The following is a 24,158-nucleotide window of genomic DNA, read 5'->3' on the forward strand; positions in this document are numbered from 1 at the left end:
TTTTAAATCTTATTATTCAATTATAACATCATGGGTTGACCCATTTGGTTTTAAATCTTGTATTTCATTACATCATTAATAAAGTATGTCTTGTTTATCACACTTATCTTTTATAATAGGAATTAATATATAATGTTAAATATGTGGCTACATTTTTTATTTTGTGTATTTTCTATAATTTTTTATTATTTTCTATTTTTTTAAAAAAATATTATTTTACTATGACATCATGTGTTAATCCATTGATCTGAATGGTTGAACCATTGACCCACCACTTAGGGAGGAAAATTGTCTCATTTATTGATTAGTTTTAAACATTGCATTCTATCTCTATCATTAATAAAAATACTTTTTATTTTATCATATCTATTTTGTTTAATATGGCAAATATATAGTTTTAAAGATTTGACTAAAAATTTCTAATTTTTTATTTATGTATTTTTATTTATTTTCAAATTTTTAATACTTAATAATGGTATTTTGGGACTATGGATCTCCTACCCACATGTACCCACAAAACACTACCTCCGTACATTGAGAACATCTCCCTGTGCATAATAACATGTAAGAGGATGAGATGTTCCCCATGTCTGACTGCGTTGTTTACGTGGGTAGTAGGTAGAATTGTCGTGGGTAGGAAATCCAGACTCGTATCTTGGACTCACTTGTTTGATCCAAATGGTAGCATAACTACTTATTTAACACCTAGAAAAAACCGATTTCATTTAGTTGATTTTAAAATATAGTATATTATTAATATTGGTAACCTCCCTTAACATTTATCTGAATATAACACTAATATAATTAAATATTTTCAAAACCCAATTTTACCCCTTTAGATACTTGTATCAATTTCATTAAACAAAAACCTACCATCAAAGAAATTCACATTTTTGCAAGTAGTAAAGACTCGTTCCCATTAAGATTCTATTTGACCATTACAAAATTTGATATTAAACTAAGTACATAGTAATACCCAACCTGAGGCTATCCCCATTTAAGTAACTAGACTCACCAACATCTAGTCATTGTTGGTAGATCACAATGGTAAACTAGGGCTGCTAGAAACAAATACCCAATCAGACCCCAATGCTATTCAAGTTAATGGAAACTCCTTATCTTTCGTTCAGCTTTAGTTTTTTGTTTTTATAAGCCATTAACACCTGGATCTTCCTCTCTTTGTCTCACTGGCCCACTAACCATCAATAACTTTTCCTCATCTTATCTAACTTCCAAACTGAATTATTGAAGCTTTCCAACTATAGCCTTAATCTAGTCCAAAATGGTTATTAATGGTTTTTAGATTAAAGAGGTGGTCGGAGATTATCCCTTTTGTTCTCATAATAATGAAAAGCCATCAATTTCTAAGGTTTCTACTTCCTTACCCATAATTGCTAAGAAGTTGCACAGGTAGAGATTGATTGAGGAGCTTTGAAATGGGTTTTAGTTTCTCATAGACCTTGATAAGGGATTTATCACATTTGATAGTTTGAAGAGGAACTCTTCCCTTTAGGGGTTGCAAGGATCGATAGATGACATGCTACAGATCATGTTGAGGGAAGGAGATGTGGACAACGATGGGGTTCTTAATCAGATGGTGTTCTTTGTCTTCATTTTCAGATTAAGATTGATTTGATGAAATCATCTAAGGTGTCGCTAGAAGACTCCAACAAGATCTGATGAATGTATATGCCTTTCCATTCTCTTATTTTTCCCCTCTTTACATTGCTCTATTTTTCTTTTCTTCATTTGTTCTTTTGACTAGTATGGGCATTGAGAAGAGGAGATAATAAAATACAACAATAGAAAAAGGAAAAGCATTTGTTGATATTATTTTATTGATGGATCAACATTTTTTATACCATTTATCTCTCTCTCTCCCTCTCTCTCTCTCTAGTTTTATTCCATTTTATTCTGGCCTAGTTATTCTTGTTCATGTGTGACTGAGGGAGTGTGTCGTTCTTCCACCTTCAACTTTCTTAGAAGACTCCATAGTTTATATCTCATGGTCATATGCGTCGCTTACCTTCCAAAAATCAAACAAAAGAAGATAGGAGGATTTAGGTCAGTAATTAATTTTCATAATATATCCAACATTCAATCGGCCAAAAGAGAGAGAATGGAAGTATTAGTCCATTAAACATAACCCTAGTGTTGATTTTGTAACCTATAAGGTTATATTTGTCTTTTAAATTTTTTGATTAGATATAATGCTAAAGCATTTGATAAGGGAGGTATATTATTGCATTTTGAAAAGAGAATGTAAAGATCACTATTTAATTAACACAAAAATTAGGGAGGTTTAAGGCTATGTTTGGGAATGCTTAAAATTAAGTGCTTATTCAAATTAAGTGTTTATTTGGGCTATTAAGCACTTATTGGTATTTAGGAAATAAACTCAAAATTAGTGCTTATTTTAAAAATAAGGGTTTATTTTTTAAGCCCAAATTTCCAGCTTTTTTTAAGTGCTTATTGTAATAAGCACTTATTCAATTTTTTTCTTCCAAAATTATCCCAAGTTGAATTTTAAAATACCAGTCATAAAATTATGCCTTGTTGAATTTTATAAAAGTACTTTCGTAAAAGTGATTTTCTAAAAGTATTTTTATAAAAATACTATTGTAAAAGTACATTCATAAAAGTATTTTTATAAAACTACTTTCATAAAAGTACTTTCATAAAAGTGTTTTTACAAAAGTACTTTCACAAAAGTGTTTTTTTAAATATTTTAATAAAAGTACTTTCGTAAGGGTATATTTGAAAATTTGAAAGAAAATAAAGGACAAAAGAAGTCACAAATACTTATTTAAGTGCTTATTGGAGAAAAAGACTACCAAATGTGCCAAATGCAAATAAGTGCTTATTTAAGCACTTATTTTTAACTTAAGGACTCACAAACATGGCCCAAGTCTTTTACCCTTGATTTAATTAGTGGAAATTAATGAGAAAAAAGTACCATAAGTATAGGATTTAATGAGAGAGAGTGGGAGTTAATGGCTTAAATATGTAACTTAATTAGGGAATAGGTATTTTAATAAAAAAAATTAAAAGCTATAGAAGCTATTCGCACTTTTATAGTATACTAGTAGTTAAGCACGTGCGTTGCACGTGAGATATTTTTCTTCCTATTAATTACTTAAATTTTACAGAAAGAAATTGAAAATTAACAAAAGTAATAATATGATTAAAAATAAAATTAAATGCTTTTAGTAATGTGCATGCGCATTTGCACGTGGAAATTTTAAATTACAATAAAAATTATTGTTATTATTATTAAAGTTTTTATTCCATTTCTATCATAAATAAAAATGATTTGTATTTTAAAAATTATTTTTATTTAATATAAAAAATATATAACATTAGAAATATTCTTAAATGTTTTTGATAAAATTCTGTATTTTTTCAATTTTTATGTTCTATCTTTTTCTAATTATTATTCAATTATAACATCATAATTTTCCTTGAAAAGTTGGATCATTGACCCACCACCTAGATAAGAAAATAGCTTTGCTTTCAGATCAGTTTTAAATTATATATTTCATCAATATCATAAAAATAATTTTTACTTATCACACTGAATTTGTGTTTGACATAAAAATGTATTACTTTTTATATATTCTTTTGATTACTTGTACTCTTTTTATCTTTTTAAAAGTTACTATTTAACTATCATATCATCAATTGATCCAACCACCCAAAAAAGAAAATAGTTTAATCTAGGCTAACATTAAATTTTGTATTATATTTCCATCATTGATAAAATTATTTCTTATGTTTAATACTTATTTTTATTATTTTACCAAAAACTACTTATTTTTGTTCAATATATTGAAAGTATAATATTAGAGATGTACTCAATATTATATTTTTATAAATATATAACATTGGATATGTGCCCAAAATTTTCTCTATTATTTTGTGATTCTTTGTGCTTTCTATATTTAAAAATTTTATTATTTGACTATGACATCATTTCATCTCTAAGTTGATTGTAAATTTGGCATTCCATTTTCATCACAAATACAAATACTTCTTACAATTTGTATTTATTTTTGTTTAGTATAATGAATATACAATATTAGATATATGTCCAATTCTTATTATTTTTTGTATTATATATTTTATTTATTTTAATTTTTTGTTATTTAATTATAACATTATTTAATAACACATTTGACCCCAAATGGTTGAATTGCTTACCCACCACCAGGTATTTTTTTTATACTATTAAAATTAATGTTGTGGATTTAATTAGTATAATTTAATGATAAAAAAAATATATCTTAAATATATGATTTAATGACAGAATATTTCTTAGATATGAAATCTAATGAGAGAGAATAGGAAATTAGTTTTATTTCCAATTGGTTTTAAATTTTACATTCCATTTCTATCATTAATGAAAATATTTCTTATTTATAATACTTATTATTGTTTAATATGTTGAATATATGATGTTAAAAATGTTCCTATTTTTTAATTTCTACATATATATATATATATATTTCATTTTGTCTATTTTTGAATTTTATTATTTAATTGTGGCAATAGGAATTTTTATTTTAATAAATATATTTATTTAATATGATGAATATAGAACATTAGAAATGTTCCCAAATTTTTTTGACAAATTTCTGTACATTTTCATTTTTTTCTATCTTTTTTTAAATATTTTTTATTCAATTATGACATCATGAGTGTCTTTGAAAAGTTTGACCTTTGGCCCACCATCTAGATAAGAAAATAGCTTTGCTTTTGAATTATTTTTGAATTATATATTTCATCTACATTATATTAATATTTTTTACATATCACACTTAATTTTTGTTTGACATAACTAAGATAAAGTTTTTTATTTATTTGTTTAATTACTTGTAGTTTTTTATTTTTAATGATTTATTGTTTAACTATCCTATCATCAATTAATCCATTTGACCCAAACTACCAACCGAGGGTTGGCTCGTTGGTGTGTTAGCTGGTTTGTTCCAATGTTGGCGTGGAATCAAATCTTGCAACTAGCACTTTGGGGAAAAAGGGGTCAAGGAGAAGTTATTAATGGTGCATAGCATTGAATACCAACGTTTTAAAAAATGACCCGAAAACAGAACCATTCTGGCCATCGGTTTCTGGGTCGATGGTTTGACCATTTGGTTTAAACGTAAAACCCATTCTGACAAACAAATTAAAAAAATTAAAAAAATGGTCAAAACCATTGAACGAGTCAACTTTTCGACTACTCGAGCCAACGGTTTTTTGACTTTTTCAACAATTTTTGACCAAAGCCAAGTTTTACGTAAAATGGAATTGTCCAAAATGAATGGCCCGTTCTTTATGACATTAAATTTTGTATTACATTTCCATTAGTGATAAAATTATTTCTTATGTATAATACTTTTTTTTTTGTCCAATATAATGATTGTATAATATTAGAAATGAATCCAATATTTTTTTTTATAAATATATAACAACAAATAAGTGCCCCAATTTTTATATTTTTTTTAATTTTTGTGATTCTTTGTATTTTTTATTTCTAAAAACTTTCTTATTTAATTATGACATCATTTCAATTTTAGGTTGATTTTAGATTTGGCATTCCATTTTCATCATTAATAAAATTACTTCTTACATATAATGCTTACTTTTGTTTAGTATAATGAATATATAATATTAGAGATATGCCCAATTCTTTTTTCTTTTTTTTGTATTTTGATATTTTATTTATTTTTAATTTATTATTTAATTATGGCAATATTGGTTAACCCATTTTACCTAAATGGTTAAATTGCTCATCCACAACCAAGAGGGAAGAAAATGGTTTTGTCTTCAAATTACTTTTCAAAATATTTATTTTTATGCTATTAAAATTAATGTTATGGATTTAATTAGTAAAATCTAATGATGAGAAAAGTATAATTAAATATATGATTTAGTGAGAGAATATACTTTAAATATGAGATTTAATGAGAGACAATAGGAAAAATATTTTTATTTTCAATTGGTTTTAAATTTTATATTTCATTTCCATCTTTAATTAAAACATTTCTGATTTATCATACTTATTATAGTTTAATATGTTGAATATATTATGTTAAAAGTGTCCCTTGGAGAATTCCAAGAGATTCATAAAGCTAGTTCATTCATTAAAAATGATGATCAGTATGGTTAGAAGGTAAGAGGAAAACACTTAATGGAATTATATATCGTATATCCATCTAGTATTCACTACCTGTAGCTTTTTAGAAGCCGAAGCTTCTGATAGAATTCGACAAACGCTCACTTCAGTTGTTGTTCAATTTTCTTCAGATTCTTTTTATTGAAAGTCAAATTAATCTGTGTTTTTGGAAACCTTGAGGAAGCCTTTTAGGCTGGAGCACGGGGTCAGTGTGTGGTTTATGTTTACATGGTTAAGAACATCTAATGGAGCTGGTCTACTGGCTTTAATTTTGTTGGGTTTTAGTTCATGTACAGTATTATTGATGGTTCTGATTTCATTATCCTCACCGGAGTCATCTGAACCCTCTCTGTTGCTCATTTTTTTTAATCTCTATATCTTTTTACATTTTATCTATTTTTGAATTTTATTATGTAATTGTAGTAACAAGGATTGGCGCATTTGACTCAAATTGGTTTAATTTCTTACCACTACCTAGATGAAAACACTATTTTTTCAGGTATGTTTTTAAAGTATAAGTTTTTATGTTATTGGAATTATTAATTTAATATGTATGGATTTAATTAATAGAATTTAATTATGAGAATAAACAAAAATGCCTTAAATATATGATCCAATGAAAGCAAATGCAAGTTAATACCTTAAGTGTTGTATTTAATGAGAGAAAATTCAATGTATTGAATATCTTAATATTACCTCTTTTCAACTCATTTAATATCAATAACTGGTTACCCTATTTACCCTCATGCTTTGTCAATAAATTGAAATATGGAGGGATAAATTTTTTTTTTGAGAAAATTCCAAAAACATTTTGGTGGCTATTGTTGCTATTTAAAATAGTATAGATATATATATATGTATGTATGTATATATGTTTAAAACTAAAACTTAAAAAAAAAAAAAAACTAAAGAAATAAGTGTATCGTTCAAAGTAATGATACACTTATGCCAATACACAAGGTGTATTTATAATTTGGACCTTGCATAGAAGTACTTTGACAAACGCCTCTCTAACAGGGGCGGATCAAGGGGACCGGAGGTGAACATTTGTTCATAAACAACTTTCTACCAAAAACCTTCCATATCATTCCCAATCCAAATGTGATAAGGATTTGCGGTGGCTAATGGGCTGGTTACCAACCCACCCATATTTACCCACTAACTCAAAGTAGGTCACAACCCGCTCTGGCCCTAACCCACCCATTTGACCGCCTAATTCAAATTAGTCTTTTTTTTATTTTTTTTCTTTATTCTAATTGTATAAAAACATATAACTATATATTTCAACTAAAAAAACATAAAAAATTGCAATTTTTTTCAAATAACAAAAATGGTAAAAATATATGTTTTATGTGAAACATCAGAAATTGTATAAAAATACAGGAAAATTCAGAAAATGCAAAGATTTGCAAAAAATTGCAGAAAATATGTAAAATAGACACACACACACACATACATCAGAAATTGGAAAAAATAAAAATTCAAATGAAAATATACAATTCATATGAACATAAATTGTAAAAATATAGAAAAATGCTGAAATTGCAAAAAGAATAGAAAATTTCAGAAAATCATAAATTTTAGAAAAACAACAAAAATTACAAAAACACCAAAAGTTATAGAAAACACAGATATTGCAAATAAATAACAAAAAATACGAGAAAATGTATAAATTTTAGAAAATAAAAAGCTGCAACAAAAACGATATTAAAAACACTAGAAATTACAGAAAAATACTAAAAATAAAAAACAAGAAAATTGGAAAAGACTAAAAATTTGGGAAAATATAAAAATTGGATAAAAATTGTAAAAATGTATAAAATGATAAAAAAGTAAAAAAAATTATATATTATAGCAAAAAGTAAAAACTTGCGGAAAAACAAGAAAGTGATAAAATTTTCAAAAAATGTATTTCAAACAAAAGTAGAAACTACAAATTTGAAACTATATAATTTTTTTTTAAATTATATATTTTAGAAAAGAATCAAAATTGCAATCAAACTAATAAAATGAACATTGTATCCAATGAAAGATTCCAACAAACTTTCAAAAAAAAAAAAAAAAAACTCAAACAATCAAATAAAAATTTACAAAATATTGTTTTCATAAATTGTAGAGCCCCCGATGGGGCTGTAAAATATACATTCGAGGTTCAAATTGCATAGATTTACTAGACATTGCAAATATTTCAAAACACTATAAATCGCTAAATTTCTGATCATAGTCTTCATTCATTCAAATCTTCAAACTGGAGGTCTGGAGGTCTGAACGAGCGACCGAGCGAGAGAGAGCATGGCCATAGAGAGTGGTGGGGTGGCATCGAACTTCAAATAATAGATCTGAATAAGAGAAAGTGATGGTGGGATAAGTAGATTTAAATGAAAGATCTGAGCGAAAGAGGAAGAGCAGTGATGCAATGGACTACTTAAAGTCAGATATCGGAGCAAGCAAGCTAGAGAGAGAGAGAGAGAGGAGGGCAGTGGTGGTGGTGTGGAGGTCAACTTCAATATCTTAGCAAGAGAGAGAGAGAGAGAGGGGTGATGTAGGGTCCACCTTTTATAGATCTGAGTGAAGTGAGAGAGAGAAGAGAGAGAGAAGAGAGAGAGAGAGAGAATTGGTGCAGCGACTGACTTCAAACAAAGATTTGAGTGAGACAGAAAAAGAGGGGTGATCGACAACATGAGAAAGAGAGAGAGAGAGAGTTTTGGGAGAATTAATCCAACCCTAAAGAGAAGGGCAATGGGTAACTCTTGACGCAATTGACCTTGACCCTTTTCCCCTAACCCTTATGCGTCAGTCATTCGACCCATATATTGACCCACTATTAAAATGGGTGGGTTGGGTGTGTCAAGTGTGTTGTGGTCAAAATTGCGAGTCCTAATTAGGATGCTGCATTAGCTTGTCTAATTTGAAGCAAATTCTTGTTGCATGAGTTATTGAAAGAGATTTTAGAATAATCGAATTTCAATACAGGACTAACTGCTAGAGCAATTGACCAAAGAAGGCTTTCAATGTAAAAATTGACTGGAAGGTAAGGAAAAGTCCAGATAGACAAATTGAGGGTGATGGATTTGAAATATGGAACCCATTTGAATAAATGATACAATAAACTATTGATTATAAAAACTTTCATGCAGCCATAACTTCAAGTAATCCTATGCTCGGCATCTTACCACAAAGTCTTTGATTTCAAGCAATGCTGGACATCCGTACATGCACTTTCCCATGAATTCCTATCATAATAGATCATAGGATTTTTGAAGATCATCTGGGAAAATAATCCTAGGTTCTCCTTGTCTCAAGCTTGGTGCAATCACAGGTACCAGGAGGGATCGAGGAGATAGAGGGGATAGTTTACTATGAATCTAGGAAAATGTGGGTTTGGGAGGGGAATCACTTGTGCCAATCTCCATGGGAAGGCAGTGGCTAGGGTTTCATAAGGTTCTTACCAAAGAGAGAACGTTTGACAAATAATTGAAAACGTTTAACAAAGCAACAACCAGTATTATTGACTTAAAAAGCATAAGTATGAACAACTCTATTTTATGATACTCTTCATAATTACAACATGTTATTATGCAAACCGGATTTCCTGCCCACTATTCTCTACCCATCATGAATTGCAACCACACATTGTCATCTTGTATTGTGAGATATGTGGCTACAGTGTATGTGAGTAGGGCGTGGGTGGAGAAAGTGAGAAGGAAATCTAAGTTCATTATTATGGAATGTTCTACAATATGGTTGGTTTTTTTTTTGAAATAAAAACAATAACTGCCACATCAGCAAAAACAATACAATTTCGCTGACACAACATGCATGGATTCATTAGAAATATTGAAGGAGATGTGCAAAAGATTGTATAATCGATCTCCTAAATCCTCATATCAAGGTTCCATTGCAACTTCACAGTCCACACCATCATCACCATTGAAGGGATCTTTTGCAAAGAAGTACTCATTCTTATGTCTCCTACACTCCACGTAAGATAACAAAGCTAAACACATTATTGCTAAATTTGCTTGTAATGTTGCTAGGAGCCTAGGACCACCACTTGGTCCATTCCTCCTGATTTTCTAAGGTCTGTATTGTTGGATGATATGATACAATGAATTTCCTATAGGGTTTTTCAAACTTTGAACCTCAAAAGTTCTCATTTAAAATGGTAAGTGATGTAATGCGATCTGACTGCTCCCTGTTGGAGGATGATCTGATTTTCAGTCGGACGACAAGTTAGGTGAATCTGCAAGACAAGATCAGAGAACCCGGGGTGGTTAACCCGACGAGGTCGCTCGATGCTTAAGTTAGTAATCTGATGTGAGCTGAATAGCTTTGAGAGCTTAGAGAGCTAGAGAGTTAGAGAGCAGAAAAATCACGCGTACCTTGAGCCATTGGGGTTGGTGCCTTTATATACTGAAATAGTCGTGTAGCACACGAAAGAGCTCCGGGATATCTGAGGTGTGGAGATAGAGTTCGCTCCGCTTCCGAAGGAGCAGTATACAGGTAAGGCTTATCTCGTTCCACTTCCGATTCCGATGGAGTTAGGATAAGTCCTTATCGTGATCCTGGAAAAGTCGGGATCTGTTAACTCATCATGATCTTGAGGGATTCGGGATCCGTTGGAGAGACCTCCAGAGTTGGTTATGCAGGAGTCAGTTACGTGACGATTTGAGTTGTTGGTTCCGAACTGGTACTTCGGTCTTTTAGTTCTGAACTGGCTTGAATACCGAGGTGCCTCGATGCCAAGGCGAGCCTTAAGCTGGGGCGACCTTTGTGTCAAGGTGATTGAATACCCAAGCTCAATTGTTGCGAACTAAACTTGTTAGGCTGAGTTGTCATCTCTTGGTCAGGTCGTGTCCACGTGTCCCCTTTTTACTAGATCGGGCCAAATCACCCTTCATCAATTGCCCCCCACTCCCTGAGCCAGGGGTCTCGACCCAGAGCAGGGAGTTCATGACGAGTCCAGGTGAATTTGGCACAAGGTCCAGGCGGCTTGTCAGGCGAATCGTTGGTCGAACCTGTTCGGCCACCCGACTCAACCAGGAATAACCTAGGTCATGTCTAGTCTACGCGCGGACATCACGCCATCTATAAACTCTGCGGACGTCAAAATACGTGCTAAACCGATTTCAACCTCGGGGGTCGTGCAGCCGGTTTTCCTAGGAGTCATTGGATCACTACGATCTCGACCATTGATTCTCAGACACAGCGGCTATAAATAGGGGGCCCGAGACTCATTTTCTTTGCCACAAATCCGCTAGCCTTCGGTCTGAGGTCGCGCTCAAGTTCTTTAGTTCGGTGTCTCTTCAGTTCAGTCTCTTTCCGAGATCGTCTTCCTCTCGTCGGTCTTCCTTTGGTGAGTCTTCCCTAGCTCTTTTTTTCTAATTCTGCGCCTTCCATTATGTCTAGTTTCAGTTTTGATAGTCTCTTAGTGGTGGATCCACTGGAGCCGAGGTGGGTACCTCGACTTAGGCCGTAGATCGCCCTACCGAAGAAGTTACTTCGGGTCAGGATGCGGTCAGCGATCCTCCTAAGGTGGAGTCACCCCGGGGGGAGCGAGAGGCCTCAGGCGATCTGACTTCCACCTCGCATCGAGGTCGGCATCCAGATAACTTTGGCCCATCGACAATGACGGTGGAAAGGCTCCTGTCCCAAGTAGTCCGATATAGGCTTCTGAACAACTTAGTCTATAGTATTCCCCTAGGTAACTTCCCTTGGAAGCACGGTCACGACGAGATCGTGATCTTCGAGGAACAACTCGTAGCTGGTCTTCGTCTTCCACTTCACCCCTTAATAGTCGAGGTCATAAAACTTTTCAACAATACATATGACCAGCTGCACCCGAACTCCATTCGTAACATAATAGGAACCATCTCCCTTTTCCACAATTACAACCTTCCTCTCGACCTCGACATCTTCTCCTCCATTCTTTCTATAAAAAAGAACTTGTCCTGTGTTCTGCCCGAACACAGGTGAACTTACTACCTGTCACCACGTCTGGGCTACAAACTCTTGCACGAGCTCCCGAACAAGCTTCCGGCCTGGAAAAGGCATTAATTTGTGGTCTGCAACACTGAGGGGTGGTCTTTCCTGACCCACTAGAGGGCGGCCATCCAAGACCCCAGAGTCAGGTTGGACCTGAAGACAAGGGAAGCGCTCCAATCTTAGGCGGAGCTCGACTTGAAGTTCATGGACTATGTGACCGAGGAGAAGCTCGTGCAGGCCGGTTTGAGTCCTAGTAGGTCGCCATTTGTTGTATTTCCTTTGTTTTATTTCGGTATTGTTTCTGACGGTTTGCTTTGGTTGCAGCTATTATGGACATCCCCGCGACTGAACTTTTCGGTAGCAAGAAGAAGGGGAAGAAGAAGCGAGCTTCGAAAAGAGCTCGCATTAAGTCTCCGCCGGCTGCTGCTCTAGAGCCTGAGAAGCCAGTGTCCGCCAAGCAACCTCCCGTGATTGACTTGGTCGAGGAGGAATCCAGGAAGCTCTCTCTGCCCCGCACGCCCGAGGAAGCGATGTCTTCGGAGCCCGCACCTGCAGTTGTCGCTTCTTCAGGCAATGATGAAGCAGCTCAGAGCATTCTGACTCCGAAATACAGCCTTCTCAAGAGAAAAAGCACAGTGTATGCCAAGGAGGTTGTTGGCTGGACCGAACTGTCGGTCGCTCAGCTCGAAGCACGAGCGGCTACCCACTGCATGGTGTAGGTTTTCTGACTTAATTTCTTCGATCTTGTACTTAGATTTTCGTGTGCTAACGCTTGTTTTCTTTTGGCAGGTGAACTCCGCCATCCACACCTTGGCTTACCAGTCCGAGGTGCACATGAAGCGGGCTCTCGCAGCCGAGAAATCTTCTCACGAGGCCCACACCGAGCTAAACTTTGCCCGCAATGAAGTTAACCAGCTGAAGAAGGATGCGCGAGCTAAAAAGGAGCTGATCACGCTGCTGATGTCCAAGAAGAAGGAGCTCGCGGAGCAGAAGGCAGCGCAGAAGAGGGAGGTGGAGAACCTTGAGGCTCACATAAAGGAGCGGACTGAGATACTCCTTCAAGCAGTAAGACCTCGATACTATGATAAGTCCCAGTTGCCTCTTCGGCATGGGCGGACAAGTCCTAGTTGCCTCTTCGGCATAGGCAGATAAGTCCTAGTTGCCGCTTCGACATAGGCAAATCAGCCCTCACGCCTAAGGCATAGACAATTCAGGTATAAATCCTACGACGTCTATCCCACCTCGGCATATAAGAACAAGTTGATCCTACTTGAGGTCAGGCCCGACGACTCAGCTCTAAGGGACAACCGACACCTAAGCGAGTAGCCCGTGTGCAGACAAGTTGGGTATATACCCTACAATGTTCGCCCACCTCGGTGTACAATATGCGAAGTTATCCCTACTTGTGGTCCAGCTCGTTAGCTTGACAGTTCGAGGTAACCTACACATTTTTACTCCTATTTGGTAGTTAGGGAGTTGTTCACACTTAGAAAATTTTGCACAGAGATAGTCAAAATGCTTATATTCCATTGATGTGAAGTTTGAGTACAAAAAAAAAAAAGAAACTTCCACTATGAACCAAGCTTGGAGGCCCAGGGTATACAGTATAGAGGATCAGGAGGCTTCTAGTCATCTTGGGGCTCCTCGCCCTTGTCCGAGGCTTCAGCAGGAGGGTCCGTCTTCATGCAGCTCTCACCAGCACCGGTCTCCTCGACGTCATCGAGCAGGTCGCTGTTGCTTTCTGCTTCGGAGATCGGATCTTCAGCAACTTCGGCGGCCATTTCCTTCATGATCCTTGAGGTAGTAAGGGTACTGAGATCGAGTTGAGGGAACTCACGCTAGGTCAACCACCTACTGAACTTGAAGCCTTTGCGGAAGGTTGATGTCCCCACCTCGATCATCTCTTTCCGGTACTCCTCTGAAGCCTTGTATTCCTCGATGGCCTTGACCTTCGCCTAGCCGACTGGCGCTCTACCCTTCGGACCACATTGCGCTCTGCAGGGAGGGTCCCGTGAAGCAAATAACTCATGAGTGGGTCAATCCATCTCGGCTCTGCTTGTGCTACAGGAGCGACCTCTCCTGCCCCCCCCCCCCCCCCCGAGAATGCTAGGCCGAGGTAAGTCCTCTATGTACACGGTCCGCATGGTGTTGCTGCTTGTGCTGGCTAACCGAGACAAAGCGTCGGCCTTAGCGTTATCAGATCTCGGGATCTGCCTGATGAAATAAGAGATGAAACCGCGTAGGACCTCCCTACCTTTGGACAAATAAGCAGCCATAGTGGGGTCACGGGCTTCATACTCACTGCTCAGTTAGTTGACCACGAGCTGAGAGTCGCTGCATATGACGAGGAGCTTAGCTTTCACTGAAGGGATGAGAGATCCATCCTATGGACGCCCAAAGATTGCGGAATAAGGGGCGAATTTCAAAAATTTTATCTCTCCCTTCAACTGGGAATCGTATTCCCCATTTAGAAAATCATATTTTCAAGGATCAATCTTGAACCATAAACTGAACCAGATCTGAACCAAAAGGAGTGGGAGAGGATTATACCTGATACGGAGAAATACTATCTCCCAATGGAGGTGTTCACTCCCAAGGAAGGATCCAAAATCTGCTCCCACTGAAGATGGCGCAGTGCAGGGTGGAGCAGAATCAGCAACGTTCTTCAAAAGAACTTGATCCTTCGTAAGGATCAACTGGACAACTTGAGTACAGCTCCAACCAATCTTTTCACAAAAGATTGAAATCAAGATCCAATCTTGATTGCTCCCAAGAACTGGAGATCGAACTGAAGGAATGGCAATGGCAGGAAGGTGGCGGTAGGAGAGAATTCGCAGTATGCAGGAAATCTCTCAATCTCTCTTTCTTTAAGAGAAGAATGTTGTTGATGATGTAAAAGGCTGCCGCCCCCTTCCCCTTTTATAATCTCAAAGGGATCAGCTCCTAATCAGATTAGGAGTTGCTAATCCAAATCATATTTGGGTTAGAAGTCCCTTAGTGATAAGGGATAATCCTTATCTTATCTGCAAATCAGATCAGCTGTCTCCTAATCTAATTAGGAGGTTTCCAGATCTAAATCTTATTTAGATCTTGGACTCTCTGAGTGGATAGGGTCTAAGCCCAATCCTTTTAGCTGACCCACTTCAGAATTCGCCCCCTTTAAATGACTGATCAAATCAGCCCAGTTCGAAATGGGCTTAAGGCCCATTAAGGTTATGTACTCAAAAACCTTCCAAATTGCTGCCCAGTTGGGCTTCCTTGTATGGCGTGGGACCCAAGCATTGATCTACACATCAGCCACATGGGTTCAGCCCAGCCTTTGTTACAAGGCCTAGCCGAATGCACTGCTGAAGACAGTGTACCCCCTGAAACCCATCAAATGAGCTCTATGGGCCCAACACTTACACTAAGTGGTACCTGGGCCAAGCCACCTTGTAACACCCAGGGACTGTGGGCAGATGCAAGATTAGCCCATCAGGCATTATCCTCAATGGTCTTACACTTAACCTCTCAGCCCATAATGATCATAAACTGCCCGACAAGAGAGGACCTCTCCCTCGGCTGCAAGGAACAGTGTTGCACTCTCCACTTATATGGATCCTGGGAATTAAAACCTTCTTGCAAACAATTTAGAAACCATACATATATACTTTTATATCTTATATAAAATATATTTTGCAAAACAAATCTCAATGGTTGAAATCCGCTGCCGGCAGTCTTGGTTTCCATCAGTGAGAGTGCATCCCCGATCATTACCTTTGTCCAACAAAGGGGCTGATCCTGTCACTATGATCACCCACTCAGATGAATTCTCGGACTGTCCCAACATACCCAGGTTTTGACCCCCGCTAAGGATCTCACTGATTGGTACATCAAAGACAGCCCAATCCGACACCTAGTGTAGTATCATAATCGAGTCTAGGGGTCGGGTGTAACTTTCCAATTTTGCCCATCAATCTCCAAGGTCCAGGGCAATACTGGAAATCTGGTCCAGTTCAAAGATTCAATTAATCCTACACTATATGTGCCTAGGGTCTCACCCTGGCAGCTGAGACAAGCCACCCCAACCGACTTGGTGGCACTACAGTGTCAGCCTTGTCAGGATAGGTCTCCCCAGACCGACCCACTGGCTGTGAACATTCTAAACTAACACGAGTCTCATTAAGTGTCCAGTTTAAGGGTATTACACAGAAACATACCAAGGGAACATGAATCAAATATGTATCTTTATTCATTTACAATAAACTCATAAAGTACATCATTCTGATTGAAGCTAAGGGCATACAAAACTGTCTAACAGCTCCCACTTGCAGTTAGGTCCAATCAGGTACTAGCCGGAGTCCCATGCTTTCCACGTGTTTCTCAAACACTTTCTGTGATAGTGGCTTTGTCAATGGGTCTACCACATTCTCCGCTGATGCTACCTCTTTACACTATCCTCCCGTAGGTCCAGCGTTGTCATACAACAGTGGAATGGGTGATGTGCTGAATTCCAAATTCAGGAATGAACACCTTCATTCATAAGGCAGCCTCACTTACGGCAATGCTTTCGGCTTGGGTTGTGGACTATTAATTTGCTACTTAGGACCCCTGTTTGTTGACATTCAGCAAACAGCACACGATCCTATCGTGAAAACATATCCAGATGTAGACTTTCTATCATCTGGGTCTGACTGGAAATCGGCATCTATAAACCCCTGGATCTGTAGTGAGCTACCGTCGAATACTAGACAAAACTCTTTTGTCCTTCGAAGGTACTTAAGTATGTTTTTCACAGCAGTCCAATGCTCCTGCCCTGGGTTGGCCTGAAATCTGCTTACTACACTCACTGCCTGAGCTATGTCAGGACGAGTGCACAGCATGACATACATGATGCTCCCTACGGCTGAGGCATAAGGAACGTCTTTCATGCCATCAATCTCCTCAGACGTCTTGGGAGACATCTTCTTGGAGAGAGTGACTCCGTGCCTGAAAGGAACATTTCCTTTCTTGGAGTTTTCCATGCTGTATCTTTTGACTATTTTGTCAATGTAAGCAGATTGGGATAATCCTATTATCCGCTTCGATCTATCTCTATAGAGTCGAAGACCCAGTATATAGGAGGCTTCTCCAAGATCTTTCATGGAGAATTGCTGCGAAAGCCATACTTTCACCGTAGTTAACATTCCCACATCATTCCCAATGAGTAGAATGTCATCTACATACAGAACCAAAAAGGTAACCTTATCCCCACTGTACTTCCTGTAGACACAGGGTTCATCCGGATTCTGCTCGAAGTCAAACGATTTGACAGCAGAGTTAAAACGGATGTTCCAACTTCTAGAAGCTTGCTTAAGCCCATAAATGGATCTGTTAAGTTTACATACCATGTTTTCCTGACCTGCAGCAATGAAGCCTTGCAGCTGCTGCATATAGATATCTTCAGTAAGATCTCCATTCAGAAATGCAGTTTTGACATCCATCTGCCAAATCTCATAATCTTGGTATGCTGCTACAGCTAGCAGGATCCTAATGGATTTAAGCATGGCCACAGGCGAAAAGGTTTCCTCATAATCGATGCCTTCTTTCTGAGTGTACCCTTTCGCCACTAGACGAGCCTTGAAGGTCTCAACTTTACCATCGGGGCCCTTCTTCCTCTTGTAAATCCATTTACAACCGATTGCCTTTACCCCGGAGGGCGGATCTACTAGAGTCCAGACTCCATTGGTCTCCATTGAGTCCATCTCCGCTTTCATGGCCTCCACCCACTTCTGGGAATCTATGTCCAACATAGCTTCCACGTAAGTCACGGGATCCTCCTCACTAGTCAAGGTTTCCACCAGGTAACTATCCTGGTCATAACCATAACAGACTGGTGGCCTGGATGCCCGAGTGGATCTTCTAAGTTGGTCACTACCTGGAACTTGTGGGACATCTCCCACTGCTCCAGAGCTCTCCTCATCCAGAACAACTTCCTGACGATGGGTGTCCAAGATATAGTCGGTTTCCAAGAATTGCGCATTTCGACTGCAGAACACTTTCTGCTCACTTGGGTCATAGAAAAGGTAACCTACAGAGCCTTTTGGGTAGCCTACAAATAGGCAACGGCTGGTCTTAGATTCCAACTTATCTGCACTCGTTCTTTTAACGTGTGCTGGACAACCCCAAATCTTCAAGTGTCTGACACTTGGTTTCTTTCCGGTCCAAAGTTCATATGGAATAATCGGAACCGATTTGGTTGGAACCCGATTCAGCACGTAAATCGCAGTCTCTAATGCGTAACCCCAAAAGGATGTGGGTAACTCTGAGTGTATGAGAAGCGACCGGACCATATCTAATAAGGTCCTATTCCTCCTCTCTGAAACACCGTTAAGTTGTGGTGTAGCAGGAGGAGCTAATTGTGATACTATCCCATTGTCCTTTAAGTAGTCCCTGAATTCGTCAGAGAGATATTCGCCACCTCGATCGGATCGAAGGGCTTTAATTTCTCTCCCTAACTGTTTCTCGACCTCTTGTCTAAACTCTTTGAACTTTTCAAAGGATTCAGACTTGTGTTTCATTAGGTACACGTAACCATATCGTGAAAAATCATCTGTGAAGGTGATGAAATACACGTGTTGATTTCGTGTCCTAACACTCAAGGGACCACATACATCAGTATGTATTAGGTCAAGTGTGCCTGTACATCTTTCAGGCTTACCACTAAATGGCCGTCTCGTCATCTTGCCTTGTAGGCAAGGCTCACAGGTGGGAAGATCTTCTACAGCTAGAAAATCCAAAGGACCATCCTTTACCAACCTTGTGATTCGGTCAACACCGATGTGGCCAAGTCGGTAATGCCACAGACACGTGAGATTAACTGTATCACGGGGTCTCTTCTTGGGGTTTTCAACCGACGTAGTTTCGGTTATGTTAGTTTCTAGAGAAGGATGTAGAACATAGAGACCGTTCTCCAGTTCCCCGTATGCGATGAATCTGTTGTTTCTTTTAATAGTAATCGTATTACTAAAGAAGACAGAATAACCATCTACACACAGTTTTGAGACAGAAATCAAATTTCTTCTTAAATTTTGTACATAAAGGCAATCTTTGAGTACAATTATTCCTTCTCTGAAACATAATTCCACGGTTCCTATGGCCGTGGCTGCAACAGTTGCAGTAGTCCCCAAGTAAAGTGTTACTTCTCCTTCACTCAGCCTTCTGCTTACCTTGAACCCCTGCAGTGAGTTACACGCATGAGTTGAAGCCCCGGAGTCAATACACCAGGACGCAGAAGCTACCAACAAATTGGTTTCTATAACACAAGTTTCGAAGTTACCTTTCTTGGATTCCAGGTAGGTAGGACAATTCCTTTTCCAGTGGCCGGTCTTCTTGCAGGACAATTCGTTTTCCAGTCCCATTAAGGTTATGTACTCAAAAACCTTCCAAATTGCTGCCCAGTTGGGCTTCCTTGTATGGCATGGGACCCAAGCATTGATCTACACATCAGCCACATGGGTTCAGCCCAGCCTTTGTTACAAGGCCTAGCCGAATGCACTGCTGAAGACAGTGTACCCCCTGAAACCCATCAAATGAGCTCTATGGGCCCAACACTTACACTAAGTGGTCCCTGGGCCAAGCCACCTTGTAACACCCAGGGACTGTGGGCAGATGCAAGATTAGCCCATCAGGCATTATCCTCAATGGTCTTACACTTAACCTCTCAGCCCATAATGATCATAAACTGCCCGACAAGAGAGGACCTCTCCCTCGGCTGCAAGGAACAGTGTTGCACTCTCCACTTATATGGATCCCGGGAATTAAAACCTTCTTGCAAACAATTTAGAAACCATACATATATACTTTTATATCTTATATAAAATATATTTTGCAAAACAAATCTCAATGGTTGAAATCCGCTGCCGGCAGTCTTGGTTTCCATCAGTGAGAGTGCATCCCCGATCATTACCTTTGTCCGACAAAGGGGCTGATCCTATCACTATGATCACCCACTCAGATGAATTCTCGGACTGTCCCAACATACCCAGGTTTTAACCCCCGCTAAGGATCTCACTGATTGGTACATCAAAGACAGCCCAATCCGACACCTAGTGTAGTATCATAATCGAGTCTAGGGGTCGGGTGTAACTTTCCAGTTTTGCCCATCAATCTCCAAGGTCCAGGGCAATACTGGAAATCTGGTCCAGTTCAAAGATTCAATTAATCCTACACTGTATGTGCCTAGGGTCTCACCCTGGCAGCTGAGACAAGCCACCCCAACCGACTTGGTGGCACTACAGTGTCAGCCTTGTCAGGATAGGTCTCCCCAGACCGACCCACTGGCTGTGAACATTCTAAACTAACACGAGTCTCATTAAGTGTCCAGTTTAAGGGTATTACACAGAAACATACCAAGGGAACATGAATCAAATATGTATCTTTATTCATTTACAATAAACTCATAAAGTATATCATTCTGATTGAAGCTAAGGGCATACAAAACTGTCTAACATTCACTTCCTTTGCTAGAGTGACCCCGGCAACCAATGCTTCATACTCTGCTTCGTTGTTCGATGCTGCGAACCCGAACTGGAGTGCGTATTCCAACTTCACCCTGCTTGGACCGTACAGAATTATTCCCGCACCGCTTTCTTGTCGGTTGGATGAGCCTTCAACATGGAGGATCCAAGGCTCCTCGTCCCAGGTCGGACCAGCTCTAACAAGGATGGGTGTCGCACTGGTTGAAGCTTCCACCATGTGCTCGAGCTCGGCCAGCTCAGGAGTTGTAGTGCTGAACGTACATTTTTGCCACGAAATTGGCCAAGGCTTGGGCTTTAATTGCCGTCCGAGGTTCATACTGGATGTCGTACTCGCTGAGTTCGGTAGCCCACTTCGGGTATCTTGTTTCTGCATCCTGCAAAACTTTGCTAACATAGTAGATGGGTCGTTGGGCCCGATCTACCTCTTTGATCAATACCAAGCTGACCACCTCATCACTCACGGAGAGGTACAACTTTAAAATATCCCCTTCCTCAGGTCGGGTCAGAACTAGGGTACTAGCTAAGTATCTTTTTAGCTTGTCGAAAGCGAGCTGACACTCCGCAGTCAACTCAAAGTCCTTACTCTTTTTTATAGCCTTAAAGAAAGGTAGGCAACGATTTGCCAACTTAGACATAAAACGGCTCAGAGCTGCTATCCGGCCATTCAGCCTCTGAACCTCTTTTAGTTTGCAGGGTGGTCTCATATCTAAGATGGCCTTTATTTTTTCCAGGTTGGCTTCGATGCCACGTCGATTGACTATGTAGCCCAAAAATTTACCCGAGGTGATCCCGAAAACACACTTGTTGGGATTCAATTTCATATTATACTTTCGTAAAATTTTGAAAACACTTTGCAAATCATTTAATAAGAATTTTGAAAATTGGGTCTTAACGACCATGTCATCTACATAACACTCAACTTTATTGCCGATTAACGGCTCAAAAATCTTGTTTACAAGTCTTTGAAAGGTTGCCCCGGCATTTTTTAGTCCGAAAGGCATAACCTTGTACTAATACAACCCGAGCTCAGTTATAAAGGTCGTCTTTTCTTCATCAACGGGGTCCATCCTGATCTAGTTATAACCAGAGTATGCATCCAGGAAACTCAGCAACTCATGCCCTGAGGTCGCGTCCACTAGGTGGTCGATCTTGGGCAGCGGGAAACAGTCTTTTGGGCAGTTTCTATTCAGGTCGGTATAATCGACTCACATGCGCCATTTACTGTTGGCCTTTTTTACTAGAACTGGGTTAGCTACCCAGCTCGGGTAATGGACTTCCCTGATGAAGTCTACGGCTAAGAGCTTTCCGACCTCTTCATCGACTATTCTCCAGCATTCCAGGGCAAGGTTGCGCTTTTTCTATCTAACTGGCCTGACTAAGGGATCAGTATTTAGCTTGTGAGTTAAAATTTTAGAGTCTATCTCGGGCATTTCTGCCGCAGACCAAGCAAATATATCTAAATTTTGAAGTAAAAATCTTACCATCTGAGAGCGAAGTGGGTCCTCGATCGAAGCGCCAATCTGGAGAGTCTTAGCTGGGCCATAGGTTGAGACCGAGATGTGGACCGTCTCCTCTGTTGGTGCAGCTCGCTCATCAGCATACTCTGTGACTCGCTCGAGCTCGATGTCAGCCGCTAGTTTAGCTTTCCCCTTGAGAGCGGCTATGTAGCATTTGCGAGATTCGAACTAATCACCTCGCACAACCCCTACTCCATAGTCCGTAGGGAACTTCATTGCCAAGTAGTAGGTGGATACTACCGCACGTAAGGCGTGCATAATGGGCCAACCTACTATGGCATTGTAAGGAGAGGGGATTGCGACCACCAAAACCGTGTGCTCGAACCTCGCTATGTTCAGCCACATGCCGACCTCCACGGGTACTGAAACTTGCCCTAGGGGTCTGACCTCCTCGTCGCTGAAGCCTACCAAGGGAGTATCAGTCGGCTTTAGGTCGCTTTCCTGGAGCTGTAGCTTGTCGAAGGCATCTTTGAACAATCTGTCAGTCGAGCTACCCGAGTCCACTAGGACGCGCTTGACTTCAAAGTCATTTAGCCTCAACATTATCACCAGGGCATCGTCATGAGGATACTAGATCCCGCGTGCATCATCCTCCGTGAAGTAAAAGGATCTTCAAGTCGAGGTCATTTCGGCGGGTTCTGCTCCTCACTTTCTAGTTCACGGACTGAGGTTCGTCCTGTTGCCGAAGTACATCCCGCGATGATGGATCCACCAGTAATCATATTGATTACCCCGCGGATCGGTCTCTCTGCGGGCAACTGCCGTGGTAGCTGCTTGTTCTACCTGTTACTGGACTTGGGAGCATTCCTTCTCTGGTCATCTTGCCGGTCTATTTGCCAATCTATCTGGCTTCTTTCTTCTCTCTATATGAAATTTCTCAGATACCCGCGACGGATGAGCTCCTTGATCTCATCGCGGAGGTTCCTACAATTCTCAGTACTGTGCTCGTGGTCTTTGTGAAAGTGACAGTAAACATTCCTGTTTCTGGTGGCGGGATCTCCACTCAACCTAGGAGGCCACTTAACAAAGGAGGAGTCTTTGATGGCCATCAGGATTTCTCTTCTCTTAGCGTTGAGGGGTGCGTAGTTCGTCCTTTCAACAGGTGGGGTTCTGGAGCGCTGACCTGACTTCGAGATTGCGAAGGAGATCGACTCCCAAACTTGTTTCCTCCACTGGTCGGGGACTTACTCTTTCTTTTTTTATTCTCGTCATTACCTGTGTTGTCACCATCTCTTTTCCTTTTCTTTGCTAGATTGTCTATCTTCTGATTCATCTCTTCCTCGATTCCGATGAATTGGTCGGCGATCTTGAGGAATTCTGTGATGTCTTTTCGTTTATTGGCCACCACGTGCCATTTAAATTCCCTGTGAGTTATGCCCTTTTTAGCTACTGTGAGTCTCATCGCTGGGTCTAGGTCGGGGATCTGCAGGCAGGTGTCGTTGAAGCGCTTGATGTAGCTTCTGATGGACTCCCCTTCTCTTTGAACTACATTAAGCAGACTCTCTTGCGACTTCAGGCACTTCTTGCTGGTGATGAAGTGTGAGGTAAATAATTCCATAAACTGCGCCCAACTCTTGATTGATCCTAGCGCAAGGTTCCGGTACCAAGTCCGAGCTACTCCCTTGAAGGTGGTGGAGAAGACTACGCACATATAGGACTCGTCAGACCCAGCTAGATGCATCTGAGACTGGAAGGAGTCCACATGATCATTAAGATCAAAAGATCCATCACACTTATCCAGGGGAGGCATCTTGAAGTCCTTGGGCATCGGGGTCGCCAAGAGCTCGGAAGGCAGAGGGGACGACCCGAAGAGTATAGGAGAGGTCTTTGTGGCTACCGAGCTCGCCTCCTCTTTACCTTTCACCTATTCTTGTTGGTTCGGTCTCGCGAGCTGGCTATTCTGAACCGAAGTTCAGCGTGTCTTGCGATGCCTCCGTTGTTGCTTCTTTAAAGGCTTTGCATTGGTGCTGCTAACCTCGGTATGCT

This window comes from Nelumbo nucifera, chromosome 6 (genome assembly GCF_055504915.1).
Source record: "Nelumbo nucifera cultivar China Antique chromosome 6, China Antique-T2T, whole genome shotgun sequence".
NCBI classification, from domain to species: domain Eukaryota; kingdom Viridiplantae; phylum Streptophyta; class Magnoliopsida; order Proteales; family Nelumbonaceae; genus Nelumbo; species Nelumbo nucifera.